Consider the following 13486-nt stretch of genomic DNA (forward strand, 5'->3'; position numbering starts at 1 on the left):
GAGGCACGCCGTAGTGGAGGACTCCGGAAATTTTGACCACCTGGGGTTCTTTAACGTGCCCCTAAATCTAAGCACACGGGTGTTTTCGCATTTCGCCCCCATCGAAATGCGGCCGCCGAGGCCGGGATTCGATCCCGCGACCTCGTGCTCAGCAGCCCAACACCATAGCCACTGAGCAACCACGGCGGGTTATGATTGTCAAGGTAATGCGATTAATATTTGAGCAATGTAGCAACAAATCACATCCCCTAGGTTATTTTGAGTTTTATTCCAAGTAATATCACCATGGGCGTCGTCCAACCATCTCATTCGTGTAGATGTCGGTGTAGTGGGAGACGGGTCCACACATCTACTTCGCAGACTTAAACATTAAGTGTCGTAGTGCGTAGCCGTTGGCGATTTGAACTTTTCGCAAGGACAATGGATTTCATGAAAGTGGTGCTTCGTCTTCGCCACATATGTTTTAAAGAAACTGAACTAGTCAACAGACGGCGAAGTTTACGAACTAATTATTATCATCATTGTCAGCCTATATTAATGTCCACTGCAGTACGAAGGCCTTTCCCAGCGATCAACAATTACGCTTGTCTTGCACTAGCTGATTCCGTTACGCCATTAAATTTCCTTATTTGCTCGACGGCATTCCCCTTTTCTAGGCTTACATTCTGTAACTCTCATAGTCCACTGGTTATATACCCTACGCATTACATTGCCTGCCCAACTCTATTTATTTTTCTCAATGTTCGCTAAAATCATCAATATCAATGTTTGCTTTCTGATCCCCTCTGCGCTTTTCCGATCTCTTAACGTTATGCTTAACATTTCGTTGCTATAGTTATACAAACACTCCAGGCACATTTCCGGCGGCGCCGTCGGTGTGGCGTTCTGTATAAAGTACGAGTGCGAGAACACTGTGGCCGCGCTGCAAGTGCGCGTGAAAGCGTATGAGGCTGACCAGAGTATGGTGGCTGGATCTCTCGCGCGTAAGGGAGGCGCACAAGGCATCGGGGGGAGGAGAGGCTCGGGAGCCGTTCTACACCGGCGGCTGCGTATGGCGTCAGTGAGCCCAGCTGCGTGTGGTCTATATTAAAGGTGATATGCGAAGCGCACAGCGTCAGCCACGCGGCCCCTGTCTTGAAAGTGATCTGCGATGAGCACAGTGTCTAGGTGCACCGAGGGCTGATAGCTTAGTCTGCGCTGTGTTGTCGCCGCTTAGTTCGCGTTGAAGCGAGAGGCAGCACGAAGGTCAATTCGCTCGCTGATGCTGCCATTTTTGATCCCGCCAGCGTTTTGACAATAAGCGTCCGCAATTCGCTCGCTGATGATGCCGTTCTTGCTCCCCACAGCGTTTTGACAACAAGCGTCCGCGCTCGACGAGTGAGATGCGGATATGTTTGCCTGTCTGCGCGTGACACCAAGCTTCGTAATTTAGTTAGTAAGCCAATGTTTAGGCGTTTATACGGTCGATGAAGCTATTACACACAAATATGTTTATGACGAAGTTTCAGTGACAGCCAAAAATACTTCGGTATATCCGTTATTTCGCCTGTCTATAATTGACAGACACACACACATCATTGCCGTATTCGCAGTAATGAATATAACACCGGAGGAGGGAAAAATAAGTTCACTATTTTTCACTCCACCGCGCATAGAATGGCGCGGCTCGTGCAGGCTTGGGCGTGGCTCCAGACTGCGCCGGGGAGATAACGAAGGCCACCGCCTGTTGCGTGTCACGCCGAGCAGGCGCGAGCGCAGTAGAAGTGAATGCACTAATCACTCACTCAGCCGCGCGTAGCCGCGCAGCTTGAGGTGGCTTGCAAAGCCACGAACGCCTAAAAGAGAGAGGTCAGTTGTACGATAGGTCGGAAGTACGATAGTAAGCCGCTGCTTCTGCCACTTGAGCGCAGCTCCGCGCGTTGAGGGGAGAAAGAGAAAAAGTTTATTGAAAGTGCTTACTGCGGTCAAGGGAGGCGGGGCGCCGGGAGACTACTCCTAGCGGAGCCCCCGATCCTCAGGCGGCCACCATATCTCGATTCCTGGCGGCGTCGTCGCGAAGCCGGAGTACCAATAGTTGGTCCTTCGGGAATTCAATGAGCACCATGGCCTCGCGCTGCTCTGGCTTGGTGATTCTGAATGTAGGATTGATACTGTGTTTGATGGTGTGTGGTGCTGCGGGGCATGCCCAGGAAATGTGGTCCAGATCTGCTCGTGGTGCTAGCATGACTTGGGCTACGGTGCCTGATGCCATCGATGTAGATGTGATGGTAATGAAGTGGTGTAGAAAAGTTGGACCTCTGTAGGAGCCGTCACGTGGTCGGTCCGCGCTTACTGAAGGGCTTGTCGGGGGGGGGAGGCACTTGAGATGGGGTTTACGGTAATACGTGAGGATCTCGCCATAGGTGATAATGCAATCGCGCGCGTGTTTATGCCAGGAGGCCACGGCCTCGTTATCAGGGGCTTGCGGATGGTGAGAAGTCCGGAAAACGGCTGGCCAGAAGAGGGGGGACGCGCCAAGTTGACGCTTGTTCGGGCGTCATAGGGTGCGGCTTCCTTTCCGGTAAGAGCTGCGTGGTTCGCGGCCCAGTTCATCTGGGCGTTGCGGCGACAGGAGCGGTGTGTGCCGATGAGGATGTGGTGCGCTTGGGACGAGATGAGTCCTCTTGTGTAGTTACGTAGGACCGTCTCGGAACCTAACGATGCATTGTGCAGTAGTCGATACATAGGTGGGAGGCATAGAAGTGTCTTCGCCTTCTTCATGATGAATGCTGCGTAAGGAGCTGGTTATTGTGGTGTCCAGATTCGAGCCCGCTACCACGGCAAGTGCCATGCCCGTGTCGGTCGAGTATTCGGCGGCGTCGACATAAGCCACGTGCTGAACAACCCTCATACCTATTATCGAGTTATTGTAGTGTTGTCACACCTATTGCTTCTTCCTTGTGGTTGGAAGGACCTAGACCGGGCATTCGACGCGGTTAAGCAGGAGTTTTGAACTGCTGCGGCGAACGAGTGCCGAACGCCTCGAAAAGCGATGTGCTTGGCGCGCAACGCTGAGGGTGGTGGTGGTAACAACTTTATTGAGACTGCTCAGTTATGACCTGGCAGGCCCGAGTCCTAGAATGGCCCCTCACGAGGAGCGACCCTTTCGTCCCAGGCAACGAGGGTTTTTTGTACTTTTTCTTCCGGCGTTCTGAGCAGCTCTTCCCACGTCTGTTGTGAGGGAGCTGGCAGGAGCGACCTGGGAGTGGGTAAGCCCTCGCACCCCCAAATAATGTGATTTTGGGTAGCCAATGTTTGATTTGTGCAATTTTGACATATTGGGTTCCATTGCCCGTTGGTAATTATGGCTAGCCAATGTGGGTTGGGGAACGATTTAGTTTGGATTCGACGCAGGATCGAGGCTTGCGCTCGCGTGAGGCTTGCGTTTGGAGGCGGGTAGATTCGCCTTTTTTGCTTGTAATAGTTTATTTCCTGGTATGTCGTCGGTGCCTCATCCATGGCATCCGAGTCTGAGGGGCACATCTCCCGGTTGATTAGACCTCGGGCTACCCAGTGCGCCTCCTCATTCCCTTGATTCCCCGAACGGGCAGGGACCCATACGAGTTCAACAGTGTTTTCATTATTAAAGTCCCGTAGGACTCGCGCTGCACAGACGCCTATGCTGCCTCTCGAAAAGTTGACTATTGCCCTTTTGGAATCGCTTATAATAGTTTGCACGGAGGGATTCATGATGGCCAAAGCAATGGCACTCTCTTCCGCTTCCACGGTGGACGCTGTTTTTATGGTCGCGGCGTTGAGGTTACTTCCCTCTCCGTCACGACGCTCACTACGTAACTTTGGTGATTTTGCTTTGCTGCATCGACATAAGCGGTATGCTGGTTGCTTTGGTACCTTTCCTGAAGGGCCTTGGCTCTGGCAGACCGCCTCTTGTCGTGTCTCCCAGAGAGCATATTCTTGGGTAACGGTTTTATAACCAAACGGCTTTTGACCGCACCGAGTAATGTTGTTCTTCCTGCTGAATTCATAACGGGATTCAGCCCGAGTTTACTTAGAATAACCCTGCCAGTTGCGGTGCGAGAGAGTCGTTCACGTTGGTCTGTTTTATGGGCCTCCACGAGTTCGTCTAGGGTACTGTATATACCTAGCTCAAGTAATCAGTCAGTGTTCGTATACCTCGGGAGACCAAGGGCAGCTTTATGAGCTGTGCGAATGACGCGGTTAACCTTTTCCTTGTCAGAAAGGCGTAGGTGGTAGTAAGGGAAGGAATACACGACGCGACTGATCAGGAAAGCCTGCGTCAAATGGCAGATATCAGTCTCCTTCATACCTCGGTGTCGTGTGGCTACTCGTCTAATTAGGCCACATCTTTGTCGGGCTGTCGTCCGTAATCGGACAATCGCCTCAGAATTATGGGTGTTATGTTGAATTAATGTGCCCAGGACTCTTATAGTCAGTACGGGCGGAGCTGGGCCGTCTTCAATACTGACTCGTATAGGGAAGGTGACGTCCCTTTCGGTGGCGTGTTTGGTTGATTTATCACGGATGACGAGAAGCTCCGATTTTGTCGGCGAGCACGCTAGACCATTCTGTCGCACAACATTTTGTACGGTATCCGCGGCCGCTAGTAATGCTTCCGTGATTTCTCCATCGGAACCGCTATTTGTCCAGATGGCGATATCATCGGCATAGATGGAGTGTTTGATATGCGGGATCATTTCCAGCAACGGAGGCAGATTTCGCATGGTCACATTGAAAAGGAAGGGGGAGAGGACCGCACCCTGCGGGGTGCCCCTTGTACCTAATTGAAATTGTCTGCTTTTAATGTCCCCAAAATGTATTTCTGCAGTGCGATCCTTGAGAAAGCTTGTAATATAGCTATAAGTGCGCTTCCCGACATTAATTTGGGCCAGATTTGTGAGTATTGAAGCATGTGACACATTGTCGAACGCTTTACTAACGTCCAGCCCTAGAATTGTACGGGTGGCTCTTATAGGGCCCGGATGTAGGATATCGTGCTGTATTTGCCACATAATTTCTTGAGTGGACAGATTTGATCTGAAGCCTATCAACATATGGGGCAGCAGCCCATTGCTTGCAGTGTACTCGTTTAGCCTGTTAAGAATGACGTGTTCCATAACCTTCCCCAGGCAAGAGGTTAAGAAGATAGGGCGGAGATTCTCTAGCTCCAGCTTCTTGCCTGGTTTGGGTATGAAAATTACGTTTGCATGTTTCCAGCTAGTGGGTATAGTTCCCTCTTTCCAGTGGATGTTGAAAAGATTGGTGATTTCAGTAACCGACTGATCGTCTAGGTTCCGTAGCATTTTATTGGTGATGAGGGTATTTTTGGTTTCGGAAACGAATCTAGTTAGTTATGTATATTGGCAAGACAATTTCACATCGTTGAAACGAGGTTTTAAATAGATGGAAGTTTATGAAATTTTGAAAAGGAATTTTATTATCGCCATTGTATGTATCATTTGGTTATATTCTTTCTCATTATAAGGAGGTTCTATTGTGTTCTTATTTCCTGTGCTCTCTACTAATTTGCTATCACAGTCGGTGCTTCTCCTTTTGTACCAGCCGTGGTTGCTTAGTAGCTACGGTTTTGGGCTGCTAAGCACGAGATCTTGGGACCGAATCCCGGCCACGGCGGCCGCAATTGGTTGGGTGCGAAATGCTAAAAAACTTGTGTAGTTTGATTTAGACGCACGTTAAAGAAACCCAGGTGGTCTAAATTTCCGGAGTCCCCCACTACGGCGTGCTTCATAATCAGATCGTGGTTTTGGCAGGTAAAACCACATAATTTAATTTTTTTTACTTCGTTTTCAGGGCAAAGTTACGATATTTTTCGTTCCATTAGACTTTGCATGGTCCTTAACTTGTTAGCGACATTCTTAGTTAACGTCGAAATTTCTGCCCCATATGTAAGCACTGGTCGTACACAATAATTTGACAGTTTTGTTCTTTCAAAGCGTGTGGTAAGCACCCCATCCAGGATTTAGTAATACCTTGCCTACTCACTCCTTGCTTACTTATTATTCTGTGAATCCGGCTTCCCATAATTAGGGTCCCCTGTTAGCAATTGAGCTAGATAAACATGCTCCTGCACAATTTCCAGAGGCTCGCGGACGATCCTCAAGTCCCGTTCTCTTGTCAAGCTAGTGAACACTACCTGTGTCTTCTGCGTAATAATCGTCAACCGTTTTCTTTTACTTTCTCGGTTAAGGTCCCCAGTCATTTGTTGCAGTTTATCCCCTGGAGCAAAATATTTCGACAGAATTGCCTGTCGGGTTGTGAAATTGATTAGGACTTTCAGACTGACTCCAACCAAATAACTGAATTTTATTAGCCCGACGTTTCGGAGCCCATTCGGCTCCTTCTTCGGGGGGTGGCGGAGTCCAGCTTTTAAAGGGTCTTTTGTAAAGAAAGGAAGGGGGAGCACGGAAGGTGCGGAGACACTTCACAGACGGCAAGGTGGGGGGAAACAAGAAAGGGGGGGGGTTAAGGGCTACCATTGTGCTCAGGGGTTGGGATGACCGGTCCTGGGGACGCTTGGCCCGCGAGAGTGCCCTTGATGGGAGGCGGGGGGTGGGGGAAGTTACAGGGTCGCGCTGACGTTTTGTGTTGGTGAACCGAGCGGGAGTCTACCTGGCTGTCCGTCCTTTTCTTCATTTCGTGATGTCACCAAGGCCATGGACATACACCGAGGGTAGGTTGCCCTTCACGCGGTTTATGTTACACCCCGTGTTCTGAATGTGCCATGACTCCAGTAGTAGTCTATTCCGCGAATTCATCTCTGTTTGAAGGATTTCAGTTTCCTGGAAAGCAATTTTGTGATCGGCGTCTTCAGAGTGTTCAGCGACGGCGCTGCGAATAAGGTTGAATGTTCTGACGTCGTTCTCGTGTTGCCTGATCCTTTCTTTTACATATTTGTTTTCCCCGATGTACGACGCCGGACAGTCAGTACATCTAATTTTGTAAACGGCGCCTTTAGCTTTTCCTTTTTGTGGCCAATCTTTTGGTTTAGGGGGGATGATATTGAAAGTGTTTATCGGTTCGTGCGCAACTTTGAGGCCTTCTTTTTGTAATATTCGGCTGAGCGCTTCGCTGGTACCTCTGACGTACGGGACGGACACTCGCTTCTGGGGTTGGGGAGAAGTCAACGGCTGAAGGTCCCGCAGTTTGTTTCTTCTTTTTTGTTGTCTGGTTGTTTTTTGAATGAAGTCACCTGTGTAGCCATTTCTCTTAAGTTCGTTGAGAACCATTCTCTTTTCTTTCTTTTGAACCGATTCCGATTAGGAATGAGTTTCGGCTCGTTTGAATGAAAAATTTACAGCAGACGCCTTGCGGTTTGCCGGATGGTCAGATTTAAAACGAAGGTAGCGGCTTGTGTGGGTTGGTTTTCGGTAGACTGAAAATTTTAGAGTGCCGTCTCTTCGTGTAACTTGTACATCTAAAAATGCAAGCGATTCGTTCGGTTCGCGCTCACTGTATATCCGGGTCTATGGAGTTTAGGTGTTTATGCAGGTTTTCAGCTTGCCCCGTCTTCACGATGCTGAAGCAATCATCCACGTACTGAGGAAGACTTTTGGTTTCGGGGAGAAAGTATTTAGAGCTCTCTCCTCGATGCTCATCATTGTCAAATTAGCCATGGCAACGGAAATTGAGGCCCCCAGCGGAGTCTCTTTAACCTGTTTGTAGTAGCTGCTTCGGAAGATGAAATAGGTATCAGACAGGCACAGTTCGAGAAGGCGGCAGATCTCGTCTACACTGAAAGGGGTTCTCTCGCTGAGCATATCATCGCATTCCAGGGCATCCCTAGTTACGGAAACAGCCAACTTAATGGGTACTCTGGTGAACAGAGAGATTACATCAAAAGACACCAGACATTCATCATCTTCGATACGTACTTTTGATGTGAGTTTGATGAAATTCTCGGAGTCGCGCACGTGGCATGCTGTCCTTCCAGTTAGTGGTGATGTGATCTTATGCAAGTAAGTGGATAGTGATCGTAGTGGGGAACACGAAAAGTCGACGATTGGTCGTAAGAGAATTCTGGGTTTATGGAGTTTTAGCAAGCCGTAGAAAGCTGGGGCAGATCCGTTCCTACACATTAATTTTAGGTAGAGATGTCGAGAATTTGGATGGTTGCGGAATATTTCAATCAGCGTCTTATTCAGCACCGATTGGGTCCTCGTAGTGGGGTCCTTCTTTAATTTCTCGTAATCTTGGCTGTCAAGTAGGGAGGACGCCTTTTGCTCGCAGTCCTTGATGTTCAAAACAACGGTTGATTTCCCCTTGTCCGCCGGTAGGACTACAATGCTTCTAGTTTCTTTCAGTGTTCTCACTACTCTCATTTCGTCGGAAGATAAGTTGCGTTCTCTTCTGCGGTTGTTGCTGGAGCTTATTATGCCGATTGCTTTCAGTCTGACCTGTTCCCCCACTTTGAGGTCTAGTTGCTGGATGCCGCTCTCAAGGGCGGCGATCACCTTGGGGAGGGGTGGGTTATCTGTGGTAACATTGAATTTGTGACCTTTTGCCAGGATTGAAGTTTCTTTGCTCGTGAGCTTCCTTGCTGATAAATTGGTTACTGTGTGTTTAACACTCCTCTTTTCTCGGTTTCGTTTATTAGGGAAATGAATTTCTTCTTCTTTGTTTGACTGTGTTTCATTTCCTCTGAGGACGCCACGGCCATTGCAACCGATTCAATTGATGTGTTAATGAAAAGAAAAATGCCACCTCCGTACTGTACGTTGTATAGATATCTGCCGTTAATCTTCACTCCTAAGCCATCCAAATCCAATGGCTTCAATATTCCTTCTAAGCATGCAGGGAATAGCTTTGTAGAGATTGTGTCATCTTCCCTGACCCCTACATTGACAAGCATTCTGTCACATTTCTTGCTGTGGAGAAACAAGGTGACTGTTCAATATTTGTAAATATTTCGCAAGATCTTCATGTATGCCTTCCGTACTCCTTGCATACGCCCTGCCTCTATGACTCCATGACTGCTTGTATTTCTACTGAATGAAATGCTTCTTCATAATCTATAAAAGCTATATAGAGATATTTGTTATACTCAGCAGATTTCTCAGTTACATGATTGATGCCTTGGACATAAGTCATTGCAGAATATCTCTTCCTGAAACCAGTCATTCTCTTGGATGGATGGAAGTGAAGTGCTGCCCTTATACTAGTAGAAATTGTCTTCATGAATATTTGATACAATGCTGAAAGCAAGCTCATGGGCCTATAATTCGATCCTTTAATGCCTTGCTGTTTATAGATTAATATAATGTTCTCCGCTACAGCACTGTACAATTGCAAGTGAGCGTCTTTCCTGTCCATGTCTCCTTTCTTCCGCAACGCTTCTGCGCTCCCTCTTTGCAATAATACTCGTACAGTACTAGTTGTTTGGAGCAGTTGTAGGTATGAAACATTGCGTATAAAGGGCCGCAAGCTTTTTGACGCGTAAGATCTCCTCCACACATGAATAAATTAATTATTATTCCAACTTCTACCGCTTTCCCCAGCACATATCTTTCAGGGCCCTTCGAGTTTAATCGGTAGTTATAAACGCGGTACCCTGATCTTGACTATTCTAGCGTCTAGAGTTCTGCTTCTTTTACTATATCATCTTTCACTGCTCACATCATGCCCTGTTATATGCCAAGGATTATTGATAAGAAAGCGTCAAATGGCCCATTGAGCGAAAAAGTCGGCGTCGGTTACCTGTAGCAGCGAACCGGCACCTAAATTGGCATTTCCACTAGTTGCAGCGCCACGTCACGAGCTGCGCCTCGACGGAGCTGAATGTGCAAAAGGGAACACATACTGTTGCTATGGCGCGCCAGGTATCGCATGAGGGTGGAGGACGTTCCCACGACGACCCGTCACCCTCGATCTCGCTCTTATAAACCTGTGTTATTCGCGCGTTCCTTGCCTGCGCAACACGTCACATGCGTTCTAACACTCTTCACATAGTCACATTCTTCTAAAAGGCCAAATTAAGACGCGCCAAGCGTCTCAACACACTCTCATCCCCGTGAGGAGTTCATAACTTGAAGGTAAGCTCAGCGGCGTTCAACTCAGCGTTAGTGCTTTCGCATTCACAACTCTAACTGCGCTTTCTAAAAGGCCAAATTAAAATGCGCCAAGCGTCTCAACGAACTCTCTTGCTCGCGAGAAGTTCATAACTCGGAGGACCGCTGAGCGGCGTTCAACTGGGCGTTAATGTTCTCGCATTCACAACTCATGAGAAGCGCTTAGGTGTCCTCGAATTTTACGCGCAAGCTTAGATGCCACGACTGTAAAATCGGTGAAATTATGTTTGTCCCCGCGATCGAAGCTAGCACTAGAGGGGGGAAGGCGCCTGGATGTGAAGTCGTCGTCATGCCATTTTGGCAGTACACTCTATCATCCGAGTGTCATCATGGCGTTGTCATCCCATCGTCTTCATGACAGGCATTCGTTGTCATACCGTCATCGTGACGCTGCCGTGGTTATTCCGCTGTCGCCATCCTGCTCATATCATGCCGTCGTAGTCACGCCATTGTGGTCACGCAGGTCACACTATTGTCGCCATGCCATCCTGTCAAACTACCTTCATCGTCCCTTCGACATCAAACCTTCGTCGTCATACTGTCGTAATTAGGTTGTCGTCATTCAAACGTAGCCACGCCACGGTTGTCAGGCCATCATCGTCATTGCGTCGTCCTCATACATTTCCCATTAGGCATTCGTTGTGGTGTTGCCGTCGTCAAGCCGTCAGGGTCATACCGTTGTCGTTACTCCAGCTTCATTCTGCTTTCATCATGCCGTCGTCTTCATACAGCCCTTGTCATACAGCCGTCGTCGCGCCATTCCCATGACACTCGTCGTCATCCCAGTGTCCTGACATTGTCGTCCGGTCATCGTCGTCATACATTTCGTGTTAGCATCCATTGTACTGTCGCCGTCATGCTGCCGTGGTATTGTCATTGTCGCTACTGCAGCGTTCGATATCCGAATCTCGTCAATGCGGTCGTCGCCATGTCATCGTCGTCATACAGTCTTCGTGATACAGTCATCTTCACGCCGCTCTCGTCGTACACCAGTCGGCCTGCGAGGGCCCATATATCGTCTCATGCGACAGTCGTCATTGCCTCGTCGTCGTACAGCCGTCATGCATTTGCTGTCGTACAGTCGTCCTGAAAGCGTCCTGGTTATTCATTCGCGCCGTTTTAACTTCGACAACATACTCTCATCATGCCATCATTGTCCCGCCGTCTTCGTCTGAAAGTCGTCATCATATCATTTTTGGCATGTCATCATTGTCAGACTGACGTTTTATTGTCATGGCCACTTTATTAACGTCATCCCATTGTCCTGATGCCTTCGTAGTCATACCACATCCATCGATCCATCGAAATGATTCCTTCTTCGTCATTCTATTGTAATCACGCTGTCGTCATTGAATCGTACTTATGATGGTCGTACTTATTATAGTGGTTATGATGGTACTTAGTGTTCGTGCCATCACCTTCATTCCAGCGTGGTGAACCTGTAATTGTCATACTATCAACGTCATCTCATTGCTCTTATGTCGTCGCCAAGCCGCAAGCGTTATACGATTGTCATTATGTAAGAATCATCATGTCGTTGTCGTCATGCAGCCTTTGTCGTTCCTCTGATGTCATTCCTTCTTCGCCATTCCATTGTCGTCCCTGTCGTCACAGCGTTTGTCCTTGTCTGTCTTCCTTGTGTCCGTGGTTTTATTTGCGCTAAGCTACTACTTCAGCGTGAAACAGTCGTGGTCATGCTTCCAGGCTCAATAGCAACCTTGTCAAGTGAGTGCCATAGCAAAGCAGGACGAGACCGGAATATGTCACATATGTCACATAGAGCCGAAGCAACGGAAATCTCTGAATGTCCACTGCAAGATGTAAATTAGGGTAACTTCAGAAGTACATTGTGTCGCAACATTGCTCTAACACTAATCGCATTACGGCTGAAAGTGACTGTGAGATGAGACCTTCCATATGCGTTTTCTTCTACACGTTTAGTCGTCCTTTTTTTAGGGAAACTGTAAAATGCTCGAAATATTACGTAAATTGTTGCCCACGGAAAGTTCAACTTTAGCAATTCATCGCACAAGCTACAAGGTGAATCTGCGTATGCAATGCACTTACCCAATCACTACTCAGGTCAAGGGCTTCTGTTATTGCGGGATACTCGAAATGAATCTCTCTGAGCTCGACGTTCTCAAACACATCCTTGCCGCAGTACACATTGCGGAATTCTTCACCCGTGCTGGTCACTGATGAATACCATGTCATTTGTATGCCATTTTGCTCGCACTGCAAAGGACACAAAGCTCACGTTACTCAGGTAGTGAAAAAAAGGTAGGAAGCGTTTGCTTCCCCGATTCTACAAACACGGAAAGAAGATTTTATGTAGATAGCAGAGATTAGATATAATCCGTCGTGCGCAGAGCTAGTTTGTCATGATCGCTTTTAGACCGAACAGTACGCTCAGAAGAGATTACATATAATCCGTCGTGCACAGAGCTAGTTTGTCATGATCGCTTTTAGACCGAACAGTACGCTCAGAAGAGATTACATATAATCCGTCGTGCACAGAGCTAGTTTGTCATGATCGCTTTTAGACCGAACAGTACGCTCAGAAGAGATTACATATAATCCGTCGTGCACAGAGCTAGTTTGTCATGATCGCTTTTAGACCGAACAGTACGCTCAGAAGAGATTACATATAATCCGTCGTGCACAGAGCTAGTTTGTCATGATCGCTTTTAGACCGAACAGTACGCTCAGAAGAGATTACATATAATCCGTCGTGCACAGAGCTAGTTTGTCATGATCGCTTTTAGACCGAACAGTACGCTCAGAAGAGATTACATATAATCCGTCGTGCACAGAGCTAGTTTTGTCATGATCGCTTTTAGACCGAACAGTACGCTCAGAAGAGATTACATATAATCCGTCGTGCACAGAGCTAGTTTGTCATGATCGCTTTTAGACCGAACAGTACGCTCAGAAGAGATTACATATAATCCGTCGTGCACAGAGCTAGTTTGTCATGATCGCTTTTAGACCGAACAGTACGCTCAGAAGAGATTACATATAATCCGTCGTGCACAGAGCTAGTTTGTCATGATCGCTTTTAGACCGAACAGTACGCTCAGAAGAGATTACATATAATCCGTCGTGCACAGAGCTAGTTTGTCATGATCGCTTTTAGACCGAACAGTACGCTCAGAAGAGATTACATATAATCCGTCGTGCACAGAGCTAGTTTGTCATGATCGCTTTTAGACCGAACAGTACGCTCAGAAGAGATTACATATAATCCGTCGTGCACAGAGCTAGTTTGTCATGATCGCTTTTAGACCGAACAGTACGCTCAGAAGAGATTACATATAATCCGTCGTGCACAGAGCTAGTTTGTCAAGATCGCTTTTAGACCGAACAGTACGCTCAGAAGAGAT

Source organism: Dermacentor variabilis, chromosome 8 (assembly GCF_050947875.1).
Source record: "Dermacentor variabilis isolate Ectoservices chromosome 8, ASM5094787v1, whole genome shotgun sequence".
In the NCBI taxonomy this organism is placed as follows: Eukaryota; Metazoa; Arthropoda; class Arachnida; order Ixodida; family Ixodidae; genus Dermacentor; species Dermacentor variabilis.